This window comes from Castanea sativa, chromosome 7, assembly GCF_040712315.1.
Source record: "Castanea sativa cultivar Marrone di Chiusa Pesio chromosome 7, ASM4071231v1".
NCBI classification, from domain to species: domain Eukaryota; kingdom Viridiplantae; phylum Streptophyta; class Magnoliopsida; order Fagales; family Fagaceae; genus Castanea; species Castanea sativa.
This window is the reverse complement of record NC_134019.1, coordinates 28,660,229-28,679,352: the sequence shown is the minus strand read 5'-3', so window position 1 is coordinate 28,679,352 and position 19,124 is coordinate 28,660,229. Positions and strand designations below refer to the sequence as shown.

General features: G+C 34.5%; 1 long non-coding RNA gene across 1 annotated transcript; it reads right to left on the bottom strand.

Moving 5' to 3' along the window:
- Positions 1–1,599: 1,599 nt before the first annotated feature.
- On the bottom strand, positions 1,600–2,444 carry LOC142644689 (uncharacterized). Its single transcript, XR_012845974.1, has 2 exons — positions 2,239–2,444; positions 1,600–2,052 (listed from the first exon to the last, which is right to left on the bottom strand). It is a non-coding gene; the product is annotated as an uncharacterized LOC142644689 (long non-coding RNA).
- Positions 2,445–19,124: the final 16,680 nt, after the last annotated feature.

Below are 19,124 nucleotides of genomic sequence, written 5' to 3'. Positions count from 1 at the left end.
ATTTCAAAACCATGCATATAAAGGAAGATATAGAAATTGATTCTACAAAGATGGCCCCCAGCGCCCTGCTCTGATTCTGGGCACTTTAACCTCATGAAAAATTTACTCTTTGACATGTTTTGAGTAAAAACCTAAAGAATAAAAAACAAGTTCTTGGTCTGATTAATGGGGCATGGTAAAAGAAATTTTAAGTTAATTTATTGTATTTGATTTGAATAAGTTCGTCATATGTGTAACATATATACACAAGCATTTGCAAACTTTCATAGTTATAGCATTGCAAGCCAATAAAAAAGAGTCTCCCTAGATTTGGCAAAAGCAAAAGATCTCCTAATGTAATTCGAATGGGGCTAACTAGATGTGAATCGGTGCAATAGCCAATAGCAAGGGCTATCGCATGGTGCGCAAGCACTTTTAATGTGAGAGAGAAAAGTTAAAAAGATAAAAATTTAAATTTCTGATAAGTATTGAGATTAATAGTGAACTTTTTAACTTTCAATCCCTTGTGGTAGTGTGTGCCTATAAATACCTTCATTTTATTCTCCCTTTTTTTTGGGTCTTTGGCTGAAATTCAAACATTAGGAAAAAAATAAAAAAAAGATACATATTTGCAATTTTACCTAGCCATTCATTTAATCATAAGAAGATCTTAACAAAAACTGCTTGATAATGTGAAATAAGATGCTCGACACCATCAAAAGTAATTACACACAATGTGTATTCCAATAAGTCCTTTGTTTTAACTTTTAGTAAATTATTTTATACACAAAAATCAATCAGACTCATTGTATATGTATAATCATTATGGAAAGGGGAAAACATAATAAACCAGATTTATATACATAGGAATACTATTATGGTAATGTGAATTTATGAAAGGACAACATTTAGCTACAAAATGTTGTAGCCAAAGGTTAAAACCTTACTCAATAAAATAAACATTACTGCATATTTTGAAAATCTAACTATTTAATTACATGTTCTTTACACTCTTAATATACATTAAATTTTGTGTCAATCAGATATTATTTATTATATAATTTATAAGCTTATATTTTATGCATAATTTTAAATTACAAAAACTTACATTTTAAAAAATTTATTAATGACATAGCTATTGATCTTCAATGGGCGAGGTTACTACAAAGCTACGGTTGAACTATCATTTCATACCCTATTTAACCACCATTTTGAACCTCCGCATTGATGGGACCCATGATATGGCCTAAAGATTCTTTTTCTACTTGTCTAGACAAATGGAAGGGCCTATTTTTTTTTTTTTTTTAACCTTTGATTTTTTTATGGTTACAATGATAGTGGCTTCCTAATCAAATTCCAGATTCTGGAAAAGCCTTCCTACATACTGAATTAGCTTTTGGGAAAGGAGCCATCCTCTTTTGCCTGGTTGTGTCTGCAATTTCCCTCTATGACGTGTATGTTGTATATATTTCAGAGAGAGAGAGAGAGAGAGAGAGAGGAAAAAAAAAAGAGGTCTGGATATGCTCTTTTTTTTTCCTTTTCTTTTTCTTTTTTTCTTTTGAGAAACTGGATATGCTTATTTGAATTTAACATTAAGGGGAAAAAAAACACATCAACATATACGCACCATGGAATGCCCATTTCCTAGAAAAGCTGTCCATTCCAGCCTAAATATAAAGACAATGGTGACAATGAACAATGCCAAACTGATAAAAATCTGCAGTTCAGTGGGTTTTTGAACCTCCAAGAACAACAAAAACAACTAGGATAATAACACACTTTCAAGTGCCAGTAGTAAAAGGGAACAGAATTCAAAACATGAAAATCTACATATGGATATATCTTCTATGACAAAATTAAAGGGCCAATCTTCATTTACTTTACCTTATGCTTTACACAGAGGATCAAATAGCAACTATGTGAAGCTTCAAAAGGGAGGTTGAATGATCTCTGTGAGGAAAAGACCAGGTTCATGATTACCTTTAAGAAAACCTTGCAAACTTATTCAACCTTTTAGGGCTAGTGGTGCTGAATGATCTGAGTCAAACAGTGTTAGCAGAAGAAGCATCTTGGCTGCAACATAATAAATGGTTTGTGTAAAGCATAGGGTAATTAAAGAGCCAGAGTCAAAATCAAGATGATCAGTAGAGACAATCACTCCAAAGCTATAGCTAGTTAGTGCATGATTCTCAAACATCATGTCTAATATGAATTTAGATGGTGAAGCAGAAGGGCATTGTAAATTCAGAAATTGCTTGCCTGAAGAGCAGATTAAAAACATTAATTCCTTTATGATGACAGATCCCACCCTTTGGACAGGGCTTAGATGGCACATGCTTGAAGCAGAAACTCCATATTTGTGCAAAGTCAAAGGCCTTGACCAGTGACATGCCTGCTCTGAAAGCAATTGAATTACAGGAGTTCAAGGCTCTAGCGTGGCAAAGGAAAGTTCAGATACAGTTCATAGATGACAAACCTACATGTGTATTAAGATGTTAGAGATGTGTGTACAGTGTACTATGCCAGCAAAAAGACATTCAAAAGTTGTCCGGTTTCATCTCATAGTCAATGTCCAATTTATTTTGATAAGGCCAACCTAGAGCAGTTGACAGAGACACTCATAATGGATTCTTTGTAATCCACTGCCACTCAGCAACCTTCCAAACATGGCTAGAGTCAGAAGTTATTTTATATCTAATGTGAATTTTGCAAACATGTATCATTACAATTGAAATTCTTCATTTACCCCGAGAGGTAGCATAATGTGTTAGGAACCACCAGTGTTGGTAAAAGCATCAAGTGCACTTAAGCACATAAGCCTCTTGGAGCTTAGATACAAAGCGCAAACGCACACTTAATTGAAGTAAAACACACATTTTTCAAATAGTATTAAAATAACCTGTAATAAAAATATTAATAGCATATAATATATATAAAAAAAATCAATAAATCAAGATAGTAATATATTGCCTATGAGCTAATTTAGATAGTACAATTGTACAAAGTTTGTAAGTTCAAATTTTACATAAACAAGTTATAGAAAGTTTATATGTAACATTTTATATAATGGTCTTGTGCTTATGAAGACCAACTATGATAGCTATGATTAAAGGAAGTATATGGTTCAATCAAAAAATTCCAAAAGGCAAAGGCCAAAAAGCACAAGAATAGTAAATTATTCTTCATATCTTTTGATATATAGACTTTTGTAAGTGTGTGTGTGTGTAATACAGCACCTTAGAAAAAAATAAGAATAGTATTTTTCTAACAAGTCAATGGTCCATGACTCCGTGTCATTTCCTTTTCTGAGAAATTAATTTAGTGATTCATATATATATTTTTTAAGAATAATATATATATATATATATATATATATATATATATATATATATATATATATATATCATGCCTTTGTGCTTCTTCAAAAAGCATTAGAAAAGTTTGCCTGAGGCATGCTTTATTAAATGACTTTTCTTAGACCAAATGAAGCGCTTAGATCTTGGGGCTTAGAACTTTGGGTTCTAAATAAGCACACTTTTTTAACAACACTGGGGACTTCTTCTTTTGAAGTAGAGGTTACTAGTTCGAATTTCTTCTTCCCATTCTCCATGGGGTCATAATTCACTTATCATTGAATTCTAGGAGCCAAGAAGTAAATATATTCCTTTAAAAAAGTTGTTTAAATTTGGTTCCTCCAGTTATAAGCCTAGTCAATGGGGTTCCTCCACAATAATTCTCATGACTTCCTACATGTCCATGCCAAGCTGCTTTTTGCCATTGTCACATTGACAAACCCCATTGACAAGGCTTATATCTGGTGACCAACTGACCATTCATCAACCCTAAAGTTTAGAGGAGGTTACATTTTCAACATACAAGAAGATTAAGAATACCACTATTATCAATAGCTTTGACCATCCACAAGTTTTTGTTAGCTTAATTATTAAAATAAATAAATAAAGCCAGAAAAAGGTAACATATAAAAAACAATACTAAGAAACAAAACTCTACCAATACTGAGATGCTGAAGCAAGGGCAATGAAAGCCTTGTATTGGTATTGAAGCTTTGTCCAAAGAATTGGTTTGTTAGGAGCATTGCATCTCCTGCTAGCAGTCATGAATATTTCTTTAGGATAGAAAAGTACAAAATAGGATACCAGAATAAAATGTTCAGTTCTTTAACCATTTCATCCTTCAACTCTGTTAATAATTTCCTGATGAGTTCTCTAATTTTAGGTTCTTCTGAGCACTAAATCAAAATAACTAAGACCTATATCTTAGGTTCTTGAGTAGAAGTATATGTCTTGATTCTTTTCATGTGTTTCAAATACGCGGGTGTTCACTATGTGGTTATGTAACAAAACTATTGGACACTATGATTAAGAGACAACTGGTGAAATGATTTTCGAGAGAACGCAAGTCTAGACTGCTAGGAACCATTCTAGCTACATTAGAATCCAATCTTCATAAAGGGTCACAACAAACGCTAACTCAAAGAAGTATTGATGTTTTGTAAAGAAAACAAAACTTATTATGGCCAAACTCCAATATTTCATTCCTTAGATGTATTGTTCTAAGAATAAAAGAAAATTGTACTGAACTACATGTCATGAGAGCTTGATGCATCATTTTGCATATTTCAGTAAGAAATCTGCTTTCCTAGAAACAATATGTGCAGATGATCTTGATTTCCTGAGGACTAGATTCAATCAACTTTTTGTAGCCTTCCTGAGTATTAGTCCAAAAGGTTGTGCGTTAACCTTAGCCACAATTCAAGTAAAAATCATGTGAAAAGAGCTTAGAATACTAAAAGATAATGTAGCTTAAATCATTATAATGATGGAAAGCAGTTAAAACTCAGAACCTGCATGCATAATCCAGTAAATATACATAATACAAGCCATAAAAAAAAAAAAATAAAAAACTAAATCTTTAGGAGTAGAATACCCGAACAACGTAGACATGAGAATAATAGCATTCATCGAAGAAAAAGATTCACCTAAACAACTAGTAGAGAAAGATGTGATGATTACACTTTCTTCTGGATAAACTCATGAGATGGAAAAATAAAAGAATTTGCACATGATGGGGCAGCCTCTAACAACTTAGGTACCAACGGACCACAATGCTACAAGCTGCATAAGGAATGTAGCAACACATGGAGCACCTGCAGCCCAACCTTGGCTTCGAAGCATGTATGATGCAGAGCTCCAATGATCATCTTCAAACTTGGTCTGCAATCAAATCATTGCCTTACTTGGACTTGGGCAAACAGGTTTTAGTAAATATTACTGTCAATGTGTTAATGTGTTTTTTTTTTTTTATTCCCCTGGAATTTCAAGAAAAATAGATGTTCAACAACACTTCTTTTTCCTTTTTCTTTTGGGATCAAGGTTTACAAAAGTACACAATTAGTTTGATAAGTAGCTGAATGACTAAAGGACAAGATAAGAATTAATACTGATAAAATTGTTATGAAGCCAAAATTTTGATATGAAGAAGGGCCCTGCCTAAGAGTTTATTGACACTACCTACATTGTGGCACTTTTTCTTTCATTCTTTGCATTTTATGAATAAAAGATGAGTAAAATTACTTCATAGCCTATTTTCATTCAGGATCAAGGTTATAGAGTATCTGGATGACTCAAGAACAAGAAAAAAGTAAGGTGTACACAATGTTTAATTAAGTTTATTTGCTTAAAGGTGAGACAAAAAGTGACGTTAAGCAAATAATATTTGCTTTAAGCCAGCCAAATGCACATTGGATCGAATGAAGGCCCATACCAAGCGTCTTGCATTGGCACTCATCCCAAGCTAAACATCATAAACAAGAAGTAACCAGCAAAGCAAAAGGTAAACCTAAGGTAGGTTCTCTTTAATTCCTTGATTCATAACAGAATTCAACCATCACATTGTTCATAAAATTAACCATACCCCTGCCAAAGCTCCCTCATAGGATAATTGGCCTATGACACTGATTAATTATCTATCTCACTTTGTTTTGATAGGTAAATACAAATCACGTACCCAGTTAGGATTAAACCCATGTCTCCACTATCTACCCCTTGTTTATGGGAGGCAGGAAATGTCATATGGCCCACAAAACAATGAGGCACTGACCATGTTGACTGTAAATCTTAACAGAACATATAAACCATGAATAGCTCTGGGAGGGATTTAACATTTTTCAATTTCTCCTAAGTAACAACAAAGTTGGGGTTCAAGCGATAGTCCAGTAGTATTCGCACCCTTTGTGATGTCTAATATCTGGGGTTCGAACCACTATTCACCTAAAGAAAAAAGATGACAACAATGTTCTGAACATACAAAAATATGAGTAATCCAAAGGCTGCTAATGTTTCTAGTTACCCATACCATGTACCTAAATCTTGTAGTCCGCATATAATCCGTTTCCTAAAATTAAAAAGTCTCAGTTGGGTGTTCATGATCTTATGTTCCCAATTCATGGGGAAATAAAAGGTTGTTAGCGTTTTGAACTGTTTCAAATGAAGGGTGTTACAAGTCTGCACATGGGTTCAATGTGTTTATACGGTGATTTGAAATTAGTGGTCCTTTCTTATGAATTTCTCTTTGCAGCAGAAACAGAGTTTAGCCACATTGTTTTCTAAAGAAATGCATATAAGCAGATTCATAATTTTTATTCATAGCGATGAGTATAGAGAGAAGAATTTAAACATGGCTAACCTGGAGTTTGAGTAAATTATCCACCACTCCAAGAGTATTGCTCTCTCCTCTCACGTAATTTGGAATTCTACTAATTAAATTCATAGCAAGACCTGTCATTTATGTGAAATGAGACACTATTCTTCATGAAAGTACCCAATAATTTTGTTTAATGGTGTATTTGGATGTAGAGGAGAAGTGTAAAGGGGATGGAGTGTTTGTTTAACCTTGTTTGGAAGTTTTAAAAAAAGGGGAAAAGAGTTGGAGGGAAACCTCTTTTCTTTTTCTTTTTTCTTTTTTTTTCTTTTTTTTTAATGATTAGAAATACTTATACGTGAAAAGATTTTCTCTCCAAACTTTCAACTTTCTCATATATCTTTATATTAAATATGAATTTTGAAAATTTAACTACTGGGTTGCATATTTATATTATATCATTTATACTTGCAAAATTTCAAGTATATCAAAAATCAATTGCTATCAGTGGCGGCTCTAGGATTATTTTTTAGGGAGTTCAATAAGAAACATAAATTATACAAAATTTTAAACGAAAGATAAATTAAATATATTGACATCACAAAAAAAAAATCTTTAATACATAAAGTTTTACAATTGTCTTCTATGATATTTCGTATTTTGAAATTATTGCATGATATCTTCATTATCAATCCTACTAGGTACATTTGTTTCAATGTACATAGTCATCAAGCAATCATTCATGCACTAATTTCTCATTTGATTGATTTATTTAAAATTTCTTAAGATTTAAATGAGCTTTTTCTAAGGTTTAAGATTAGCAAATTTTACTTTTGTTGTTAGACTAATTAAAATTTTTTCCTTGATTTTAGATCAAATTAATTTGTTATTGAGATTTTTCTTTGTGTTTAAAAAGGTCAAGATATTGATAAGATGATTATATTTAAGTTTATTTCAATTGGGCTTAAGGTTAGGATGTTCAAATTTTTATTTTAAGTTTCAAAACAGGAAAAATAAAATAAAAATATTATAATAATTTTTATTTTTTGGTTCAATTCAGGGGGTTCAAATGAACCCTCTGGGCTCCAAGTGGAGCCGCCCTTGATTACTGTGTCATTAAACAAATGTTAAAAATTTCATGCTTTTATGGCCTAAAATATAAAAAATAATTTCATTGATCAAATAATAAATAACATTCCATTTAAATGAAATTTGATATGCATATTAAGAACACAAGGAAAATAAAATTCAACAATAAGATTTTCAAAATTCACACCCAAAAATGAAATATATAAAAAATTTGAAGAGTTTTTTTCCAAACTAATTTGGAGAGAAACTTTATTCTATATGTGGCCCTCGCAACTGGAACGCATCCAAATGATTATTGGTATTATGAGTATTAGGATTTAGGATTCCACTTATATTATTAGATTGCCTATTGGTTATATATGAGAAGAAAAATATATGATTTTTATGTTAAACAATAAGGTAATTTTCACAGAAATTTTTTTTTTTCCATTAGCGATTATATTTTGTTACCAAATTAAATATTTCATGTTTAAATACCAAGGTAGTAATAATTAACTCAAGACTTCACCACCACATATCCTTGGTGCGATGGTCACTCCACAAGTACAAGTGTTTGTGAGGTGTGTGGGGCAAGGTTCGGGGTTTAAGTCTCTAGAAAGGAGTTTCACACACATATACACTTAGATTAGGTTATAGTAAAAATTCTATCTTGACTGTTCAACGCATTTTAGAGCACTTGATTAGTACTTTTGTTTACCATTTTTGTGTTCTTGGTGGGAATGCAAATTTTGTGTTCTTGGTGGGAATGCAAATTCTCCTCACAAATCGTACAGCCTAAAGCTTTTTTATTTTTTTGCTGAATAAGGCCAGCCAGAAGCTCAAATTAGTACAATTTTTTATTATTACATAACCTAACTCTAATCTAAATATGATAATATAGCTATGCTGCTCTGTTTGTTTCATTGTAAAATGTATTTTGCAAAAAATATTTTCAGTAGCCGGTGCCACTGATTTTGGTGGTTTGTTCTTGATTTTACATGTTACATCTAACACCTAAAAATATTTTACTTTGTAACAAATAGAGCATAAATTATATAATCTAGTAGTTAGGATTGCACAATGGAATATTTTATGAATTATAATATTTCGTTATAGACCTTATGGTTTAATTGAAAGAATAATAGTAGATAGTATTTGCTTGGTTTTAAAGTTTAGAGAGAAATGAAACTACCCAAACATAAAAGGCCCAATTTTTACTTTTACTATAGGTGAGAAATTTTCTTCTTCTTTAAGAAAAGCCCAAGAAAACCGTTTGTGAAATGGCTCACCAAATTTTACTAAACCAAAAAGAAAGTCTAGGAACATTACAAAATATTACAACATTTTGACAATTCCTTTATTTTCAACTGCGGTGCATTTGATATTTTATTTTATTTTAACCTATAAGGAACTTATACCTTAGTAGTTATGAAAATATTGTAATAACAACAAAATGTCATGAATTTTTCACAATACAATACATTTATTTTTAGTTGTGGTGGATTCTAGTCCGATATTTTATTATTTTATTTTATTTTGATTTATAAGGAATTGACACTTGTATCACAACATTTTCACAATATCTTTATTTCAGTTGTGGTTGATCCTGATCTCATATTTTACTATTTTAATTTATTTTATTTTGACCAATAAGAAATTGACACCTCAACAATTGTTAAAATATTGTGACATTTTGTTGTATCAATATAACAACTCCTAAACCAAAATAGGTATTAAAAAAAATAATAAATAAAAAAAATAAGAAAGAAAGAAAGAAAGAAGAGGGAGCTCACCAAATTCACCAAAACCAAAGTTACCTTTTTATTATTATTATTTTAGAAAGAAACCAAGGCCACTTTAGAAAGTAGCAAGCTTCCAAAACTTGACTAAACTAAAAGTTACTATTCCTTATGGTCCAATAGAAATAGAAATAGATAATAGAAAAAAAAAAGTTGGTAAAACTATATAAAATTCAACACAGAATTTTACTATTTAAAAAAGGCTGACTAGACTATAAAATTCAACACAAAAGGCTATGTTGGTAATTATTTTTGTCTTTTGTTTTCAAAAACCTGTTCTTGAGAATAAAAATAAAAAACGGTTATTGTGTTTCCAAAATTAAAAACAAATGTGAGCATTTCTTGTGCCTATTAACTTTTTTTTTTGGGGGGGAAGAATGAAAAATAAAAGGTTTAATTTTGGACTATTAACTAAGTGATGAACCTCTTAACGTATATTCAGTATTGTGGGCTTGGCCCAACTAGATTACTTACTTGTATAGCACACATTGTACTACACTCTTACTTGTACTGCACTCATATTTACTTGTACAGCACTCATATGCCTCCTATATAAAGGCACTCATGTATATTGTTTCAGTAAGAAATACAATACTATTGAATTCAGTATTTCTAACATGGTATCAGAGCCACTGCTCTGACCTTTTCTTAGCAGTTTTGTCTTTATTAGTGTAACTCCATTTTTAATATTGCTTCCACTGTCACAACAACTGTCATAGCCTTTTGCCGTTGAACCTTCGAGTCTTCCAGACATCGTCCTTGGGTTCCGGACCTGTAGCAGTTGCCGTTGAGGAGTTCAAACACTGCAAAGACCACTGCCTTTTCCGGCACCGCTGCGAATCTTGCTCCGATAAATTTTCTAAAGGTACCACGAAGAACATCTTGCTCCGATCTACCTGTTCGTGGAAGCCTCACAGTCATTGGAGACCGCACGCGCCGCCCAAAGAACCTGCGCTAAAGCTCACGCGCTACACGCGCCTCACGCTCCGTCATCCTTCCAGGCTGATGTCATCCGTGACGTCATCAGTGCCACGTCAGCCCTAGCTAACGTCAGCATCCAGTCACCTGCTGACGTCAGTGACACGTCATCTTGCTGACGTCATCCGTTGATCGTTGAATGACCGTTGACCATTGACTTTTTTCAGAGTTGACTTTTTACAGCCCAAGTTCTCCTTACTCAGTTTTCCGTGTAGATTTCATTTTTGCAGTCTGTTTTTGCATATTATGTCTCTAAATGGATAAAAAAGATGTTTTTCTTCCTCGCCCCATCAATACTGTATTGGAGAGGACTAGGAATTACTTATCTTGGTCTCAAGCTATGCGCAGTTTTCTTAAGGGTCGCATGCTCTGGCATTATTGCACTAGTGCAATCACTATTCTTGTGAAGGGGCAAGTGAAGAAGATACTGCCTTCCTCAGTCGCATGATTGAATGGGATAGTCACAATCACATGATCCTCACATGGATTCGAAACACTTCCATTCCCTTCATCTCCAATCTGCTAGGCAGCTTTGATGATGCGAAATCAGCATGGGATATATTGGCCAAAATATACTCTACTACTCACGGATCTATGAAATATCAGTTAGTGGTTGAATTGCATCAACTCAGGCAAGAACCGGGGCAGTCCATCAATGACTACTATGATCAGCTTCGCTTCATTTGGGACCAAATTGACCTTTCTGATCCAACTTGGGCATGCTCAAAGGATGCTCAACAATATGTTGCTGTTAGAGATGAATTTCGTCTCTATGAGTTCCTAATGTCACTCCACAAGGACTATGAGCCCATTCGAGGTCAGCTTCTTAATCGTAGTCCTCTTCCCTCTCTTGATACTGCTGTGAACGAGTTAGTAAGAGAAGAAGCTCGCCTTGCAACTCTTCAAGCCTAGGGTAAGTTTAATGTTCTGGCCATTACTCCTTCTGCTACACCCATAGAGCAACCTCAGCACTCAGGTGATCCTTCTAGCTCCAGCAATCGTCGCAAACAGACCAACAAAAAGTTCTGCAACTATTGCAAGCGTCCTGGCCACACTATTGAGACTTGTTACCGTCGCAACAAATCTACTGCTGCAGTTGCTAATACTGAGTCTACTCCACCAATGCCTCCCATTTCAGCTGAGTCCCAGTCTTCTGGATCCACTATCAACCTCTCACCCATTGAACTACAGAAGATCATAACTCAAGCTGTTCGTATGGCTGGTAATGCATCTCTTTCCACTGCTCTCTCAGTTTTACCCGGTAAGTCTCAAACTTGGCTTTTTGATTCTGCCTGTTGCAATCACATGACACCTCACTCGTCCTTATTCTCCAAACTTGACCCCGCACCACATCCCCTAAATATTCACATAGCTGATGGTTCCACCATGCATGGGAATAGTCTAGGTTTTGTTTCGACCTCCAACCTCTATGTTCCTGGGGTCTACCATGTCCCTAACCTATCCTATAATTTGTGTTCTGTGGGACAATTAGCTGAACTAGGTTATCGCCTTATTTTTTATTCTGGATGTATTGTGCAGGATCCGAGGATGGGACAAGAGCTTGGGACCGGCCCTAGAGTTGGGCGTATGTTTCCCATGGACAATCTTCATCTTCCACCTGTTACTCCGGTGTCTGTTGCTGCTGCTGCCGCTGCGGTGTCTTCCTTACCCCCTCTCTCTCACTTTGGCACTCTCGTCTTAGTCATGCACCATCTTCTCGGGTACAATAGTTAGCTTCTAAGGGTCTGTTAGGTTCTGTGTCTAAAGACAATTTTGATTGTACTTCATGCTAGTTAGGAAAACAACCAACTTTATCTTTTAATAATAGTGATTCTATTTCTAATAGTATTTTTGAGTTAATTCATTATGATGTTTGGGGACCTTCTCCTGCTGCTAGTATTGGTGGATCTCGATATTTTGTTGTTTTTATTGATGATTATTCTTGTTACAGTTGGATCTTGCCTATGAAATCTCGTTCTGAAATTTTGCCAATATACAGTAACTTTGCAAAAATGGTTGAAACCCAATTCTCCAAACGAATCAAAATTTTTCGTTCTGATAATGCTCTTGAATATAATCAATATGCTTTTCAAGCTCTGTTACACTCCTATGGCACTGTACATCATCTAACCTATCCAGGTACCTCTCACCAAAATGGTCGAGCTGAACGAAAACTTCGTCATATTTTTGACACTGTTCATGCTCTTCTTCTTTCTGCCAAAGTTCCTTCCCCATTTTGGGGTGAAGCTGCTCTTCATGCTGTTCTTCATGTTGTTCACACTATTAATCACATTCCAAGCATTGTCATCAATAATCAAACTCCATATGAGCGCCTCTTTGGGTCACCCCCTGACTATCGTCACCTTCACTCCTTTGGATCTGCTTGTTTCGTTCGTCTTCAGCCTCATGAGCACAACAAACTTGAGCCTCGATCTAAACTTTTCTGTTTCCTTGGTTATGGTGAAACACGAAAGGGGTATCGGTGTTATGATCCTGTCTCTCATTGTCTTCGTGTTTCTCGTAATGTTGTCTTCTGGGAACACCACTTATTTGTTGAACTCTCTCATTTTCGTTCTTCCCTAACTACCTCATCTGTACTCGAAGTCTTTCCAGAGGAGTCTCATGTTCCTTCTCCAAATCCTATTAATCCTTCTTCGGACTTCTCTATTCAACCTCCAGATCTTTTTGATGCTTCTTCTGGACAGGTCGAAGATGAACAGGTTGATGACGAGCTACCCCAACTTGAGCTTGGGTCTCCCGCTCCTGCTTCGCCTGAAGATCCTTCACAAGACCTTCCACCTCCACATGACATTCCACCTCGTCACTCAACCCGGGTAAGATCCATTCCTACACATTTACTTGATTATCATTGTTACACTGCCCTTGCTACACTCCACGAGCCTCAAACCTATCGTGAGGCCTCCACTAACTCTTTATGGCAGATTGTAATGAAACAGAAACTTGATGCATTAATCAAAAACCATACTTGGGACCTGGTTACTCTCCCTCCTAGACAGTCTGTGGTTGGTTGTAAGTGGTCTACAAGATTAGGACTCGCTCAGATGGGTTCATTGAGCACTATAAGGCTCGTCTTGTTGCAAAAGGTTTTACACAGGAGTATGTGATTGATTAAGAAGAGACCTTTGCTCTAGTTGCTCGCATCTTATCTGTTCGTGCCCTCCTGGCTGTTGCTGCTGCTAGCAAATGGGATCTTTTTCAGATGGATGTTAAAAATGCATTCCTTAATGGGGATTTGAATGAAGAATTTTACATGCAACCTCCTCCAGGTCTCTCCATTGAATCAAACAAGGTTTGCCGCCTTCGACGTGCATTGTATGGTCTTAAACAAGCTCAACAAGCTTGGTTTGCAAAATTTAGCTCTACCATCTTTCGCTTAGGTTACACTGTCCGTCCTTATGATGCTGCCTTATTTCTTCGTCGTACTGATAAATGCACTATTTTACTTCTCCTCTATGTGGATGATTAGATCATAACTGGTAATGACCTTAGTGGCATACAAGAACTCAAGAATTTTCTCAGTCAGCAGTTTGAGATGAAAGATCTTGGACACCTTAGCTATTTCTTGGGTCTTGAAATTACTCGTTCCTCAGATGGTCTTTATATTACTCAAGCCAAGTATGCCTCTGACCTTTTGTCTCGTGCTGGACTCACTGACAGCAAGACTATTGACACCCCAGTTGAGCTTAATGCGCATCTGACTCCCTCGGGGGGGAAACCATTGTCTAATCCTTTTCTTTACAGACGATTGGTTGGCAACCTAATCTATCTCAAAGTTACTCGTCCAGACATTTCCTATGTTGTTCATCAGGTCAGCTAGTATTTGTCTACTCCACGGTAGACTCACTATGCTGCTGTTCTGCGCATTCTTCGATACTTAAAGGGCACTCTCTTCCATGGCTTTTTCTACTCAGCTCAGTCTCCTCTTGTACTCCATGCCTTCTCTTATGCTAATTGGGCAAGAGATCCCACTGATCGTAGGTCCACCACTGGCTATTGTTTCCTCCTTGGCTCTTCTTTGATTTCTTGGCGAAGTAAGAAACAAACATTTGTGGCCCACTCCAGTACTGAAGCAGAATATCGTGCTCTTGCTGATACCACATCTGAGCTCCTTTGGTTACGATGGCTTCTTAAGGACTTAGGTGTGTCTACATCCCCTGCTACTCCTCTTTATTGTGATAATCAGAGTGCCATTCACATTGCTCACAATGATGTCTTCCATGAACGGACTAAACATATCGAGATTGATTGTCATTTTATCTGTTATCATCTTGTTCATGGTGCTCTCAAGCTCTTCTCCGTCTCCTCCAAAGATCAACTTGCAGACATCTTCACCAAGTTCCATCCAAAGGGACGCCTTCGTGATTTAGTTGACAACCTCAAGCTGGTCTCACATCCACCTTGAGGTTGAGGGGGGCTGTTAACGTATATTCAGTATTGTGGGCTTGGCCCAACTAGATTACTTACTTGTATAGCACACATTGTACTACACTCTTACTTGTACTGCATTCATATGCCTCCTATATAAAGGCACTCATGTATATTGTTTCAATAAGAAATACAATACTATTGAATTCAGTATTTCTAACAGAACCAATATATATATATATATATATATTGTTTTTTAGGCTAATCTATAACTTTTTATTAATAAAACGTAAATATATGTGTCTAATATAAACAATCCCACGCCAGCATGGCAGGTACATGCATTTGTTGTCAGACTAAAACAAGCTCACTAAAGTCTAAACACAGTCATTGTATCTTTCAAACATATATTAAGGCCAAAACTGGAACATGAAATCTCATTTAACTGTAGGCTTGGGTCGTTTCTTCGTATATCAGTGGTAATTGATGCTCATTGCTCAAGTGTGTGATGTCAGGTAATTTTGTGTGTTAGGCTTGTAGAATTGTGTGGTTTTTTTTTTTTTAAGAGTGAAGAATTGTGTGGTTAAATGATTAAATTTACTATATTTTAATAACTTGAGTTTTTGAAACAATTAGTAATTTAACATGGTTTAAGTTATTGAGATATGGTAAATTTAATCATTTAATTACACAATTCTAACACTCCCCCTCAAGTGTGGGCTAAAACTACCTTTTAATAGGTTAGCCCCAAGGCCCCCCAACATGTGGAAATTTAAATGATATTAGAGTATGAGATCCTAAGTTCGATCCTTATCATTTCCACTCTATCTCTCATTTAAATTCTCACGTGTTAGGCTTCACCTATTAAAAGGTAGTTTCAGCGAGGGGGAGTGTTAGAATTATGTAATTAAATGATTAAATTTATTATATTCTAATAGTTTAAACTTTTGAAACAATCAATAATTTAATATAGAGTATGAACTAAAGAGGATTTTATAGATAACGGGAGGAAAGTGGAGGGAGGGAGGAGAGAGCGCAGCTTTGGGTTTGGCTGCAAGTTTTGGACTTTGTTATTGTGCTTTTGTTTTTGTTTCTGTTTTTCTTTGTTTGTTGCAACCAAGACTTGAAGCCTTGACTACATTAAGTTCACCTTGTTTGTCTGTGTTTTCATAATTGAAAACAGGTCATTACCTGTTCTCAGTTTTCTACTTTTCTTTGAAAATTAAGATTTGAAAACCCTTTTTGTTTTTTTTTGTCTATTTTAAGTTACTAAAGAAGTTTTTTTTGGTCTAGAAAATAGAAAATAATTTTTAAAAAAAATAAAATTGGAAAAAAAAAAAAACAGTTGCCAAAACTTGACTAAAGTAAAAGCTACTATTCCTAATAGCGTGTTGCTTCTTTTTATATAGTTAATAGAAAAAAGGTTGGCAAGACTATAAAATTCAACACTGTATTTTACAATGAAAAAAAAAAGGCTGGCAAGAGTCAAGACTATAAAATTCAACACAGAATTATTTATTATGGGGGCGCTTATTTTACAGTGTTTTTATAAACTGGAAATGTGAGTTTAAATCACGTTTTCAGTTATAAAAAATCAAGTGCGTGTAACACACCGGGAACAGGAGTTTTTTCACTTGTCTATAATCTATATATGAAGTTGTTCTAAAGGATGAAGCTGTTTTCTCCGAGATTAAATGGAGTCATCTGATGGTTGATGAGACTTCAAATCCTGTCGTAATGTTATAAGCCACTGAACTGTATGGTTGACCACTTGATCTTGCGCGTGCTGCTGAACTATTATTTCTAGAGAGTAGAGACTACATTGAAAATTGGCTCACTTAATTTTCTACGGCACAGAGCAACTATTATGTAATTTTACTGATTTTGGCCATACAGTTTTTAGATGTCAGTTTGCTGGTTTAGCTCGAAATCATGGTCGTGTTTGCTAAGTTATGAGCTTGTGATTAATTGCTTTGGAGTTTTTGGTGTGTTTGACAATCAAGAATACAATCAAATCTCTTTTCTCTCAACTATTGAACTCTTAAAAAAAGAAAAAAGAAAAAAAGAAAAGGATATACAAACATCTTTTAGGAAAGCCTTTTTCGCTGGCTATAATAAGAATAACTGTACTAAACCCATTTCTTTGTAACTTCTCCAAAGAAAGAGGGGTGGGGTGACGAGCAACATCAAAATTCCATTTCTAAGAGTGCAAGACACTCATAGACTTGACCGTAATGGATTCTGCGATATTGCCTTCCTCAAGCAAGTTTGTTAAAGAGTTTCCAGCTTTTTTCTTTTTTCTTTTTTGTCTCACATTTTATTAAATCAGCATCAAAATTAAAAATTTGAAATTAAATTAGCTTTTATCCTTTTTTTCTCACTTTAAACAAAAAAAAACTACAAATCGAAAATGATAGAATGCCAACATTGAAAGACATTATGCTTACTATAGAAGGAATGTAAAGATTAAGTTTGCGATTTATATATACATCACCATCTACTAGTAGTTGAAAGACATTATGGGTTACACTTAATTAGAATCATTGAAAGTTTTTATATTCGAAAAGCAGTATGAATTATGAAGCACAACAGAATTTCCAAGCACTTTCTGACCAAAAAGAAAAAATAAATAAAACTTCCAAGTTCCAAGCATATTTTTGTTTATTTAATTGATACCATTTGAATCAATAATAGTTACTCTAACTCATTCTATATCTTTTACCTATTTTTTAATCTGTGGGGAGCACTTTTCTCCCTTTATGTTTGGGGTAGTTCAAAATCTCCCCCCTTATCTTTGAAACAAACCAATCTCCCCCTTTATGTTTGAAAAATGAACAAATACTCCAAATCCGTTACTTCCATAGTTAAATCCAATGGAATATTTTAAAGAAATTATTAGTTGTACATCACAAAAAAGAGAAAGTTGATTGCATTGTTATTTTTTTGGATTGCATTTGTAATAATTTTGATTGGGGGAAATTACTCATTTTTCAAATAGAGGAAACTAGTTGGTTTCAAAGATAACGGAGGAATTGTGAACTCCCCCCCCCCCCCTCCCTATTTTTTTTTATAGATATAATAGTATTTGAAACTTATGACATCCGCTCTATGATGATTACTCTTTACTATCAGACTAAAAAACCAATTGGTTTTTTGTATATGTGAAAATTGAATCTCAAATATCTTATTACAACAAACTTTACTAATTAAGCTAATCTTTACCTCTTAAGTCAAAATATGGCCAAAATGTGCTTTTGCCGTTTTCGTGAAAAAAAATCAGCATATTACCCCATTTCCCAAATTAATTAGGGAAATGCCCTTCTTTTGAAACTCGATTTTCTTAAAATCGAGTTAAGCCCTATAACGACGTTTTAAGGAGCCTATAGTGACGTTTTTAAGGACTTATAGCGGTGTTTTGTAACTCGAGCTCCATGAAATCGAGTTATAGGTAAAAAAAAAAAAAAAAAACTTGCATGTAACTCAATTTCATGGAAGTCGAGTTACAAAACGCCGCTATAGTGACGTTTTTAAGGAGCCTATAGTGACCTTTTTAGGAGCCTATAGTGACGTTTTTAAGGACTTATAGCGGTGTTTTGTAACTCGAGCTCCATGAAATCGAGTTATAAGTGAAAAAAAAAAAAAAAAACTTGCATGTAACTCGATTTCATGGAAGTCGAGTTACAAAACGCCACTATAGGTCCTTAAAATATCACTATAGGCTCTTTAAGACGTCGCTATAGGGCTCTAGAAATTTTTTTTTTTAACTCGATTTTGAGAAAATCAAGTTTCAAAAAATGGGCATTTCCCCAATTAATTTGTGAAATTAAGGGGGCATTTGCCCATTTTCGCCGTCAAAATACAAAACCTATTTCTTTAACTATATAATTTATTATTTTTATTTTTATTTTTTTATGAGAACTATAGAAAATTGAGATATTCCTTTCTCATCAAGATTTTAGGCGCCAATTTTTGCGTGTAGAGCTTTTCTATGCAACAGCATTGATTCTTCCCCCTTTCCTTTTTCTTTTGTCTGAAAAACACACATGGAAACTTTGCTTTTTCTTTTTTTTGGATAGAAAAAGCAATGGTAGTATTTTTATTGAGTATTATAAGTGTTAAATTATAACTATTGTGCATGCAATAACAAGTGCCTTCATCCAAAAATTAATAGGTCACAAGTTCGAGTTAGAGAGCTCTTATTTTCAATAAATTGGGTTAAGTTGCCTATCATAACATCTTTCAAACCCCACAAAA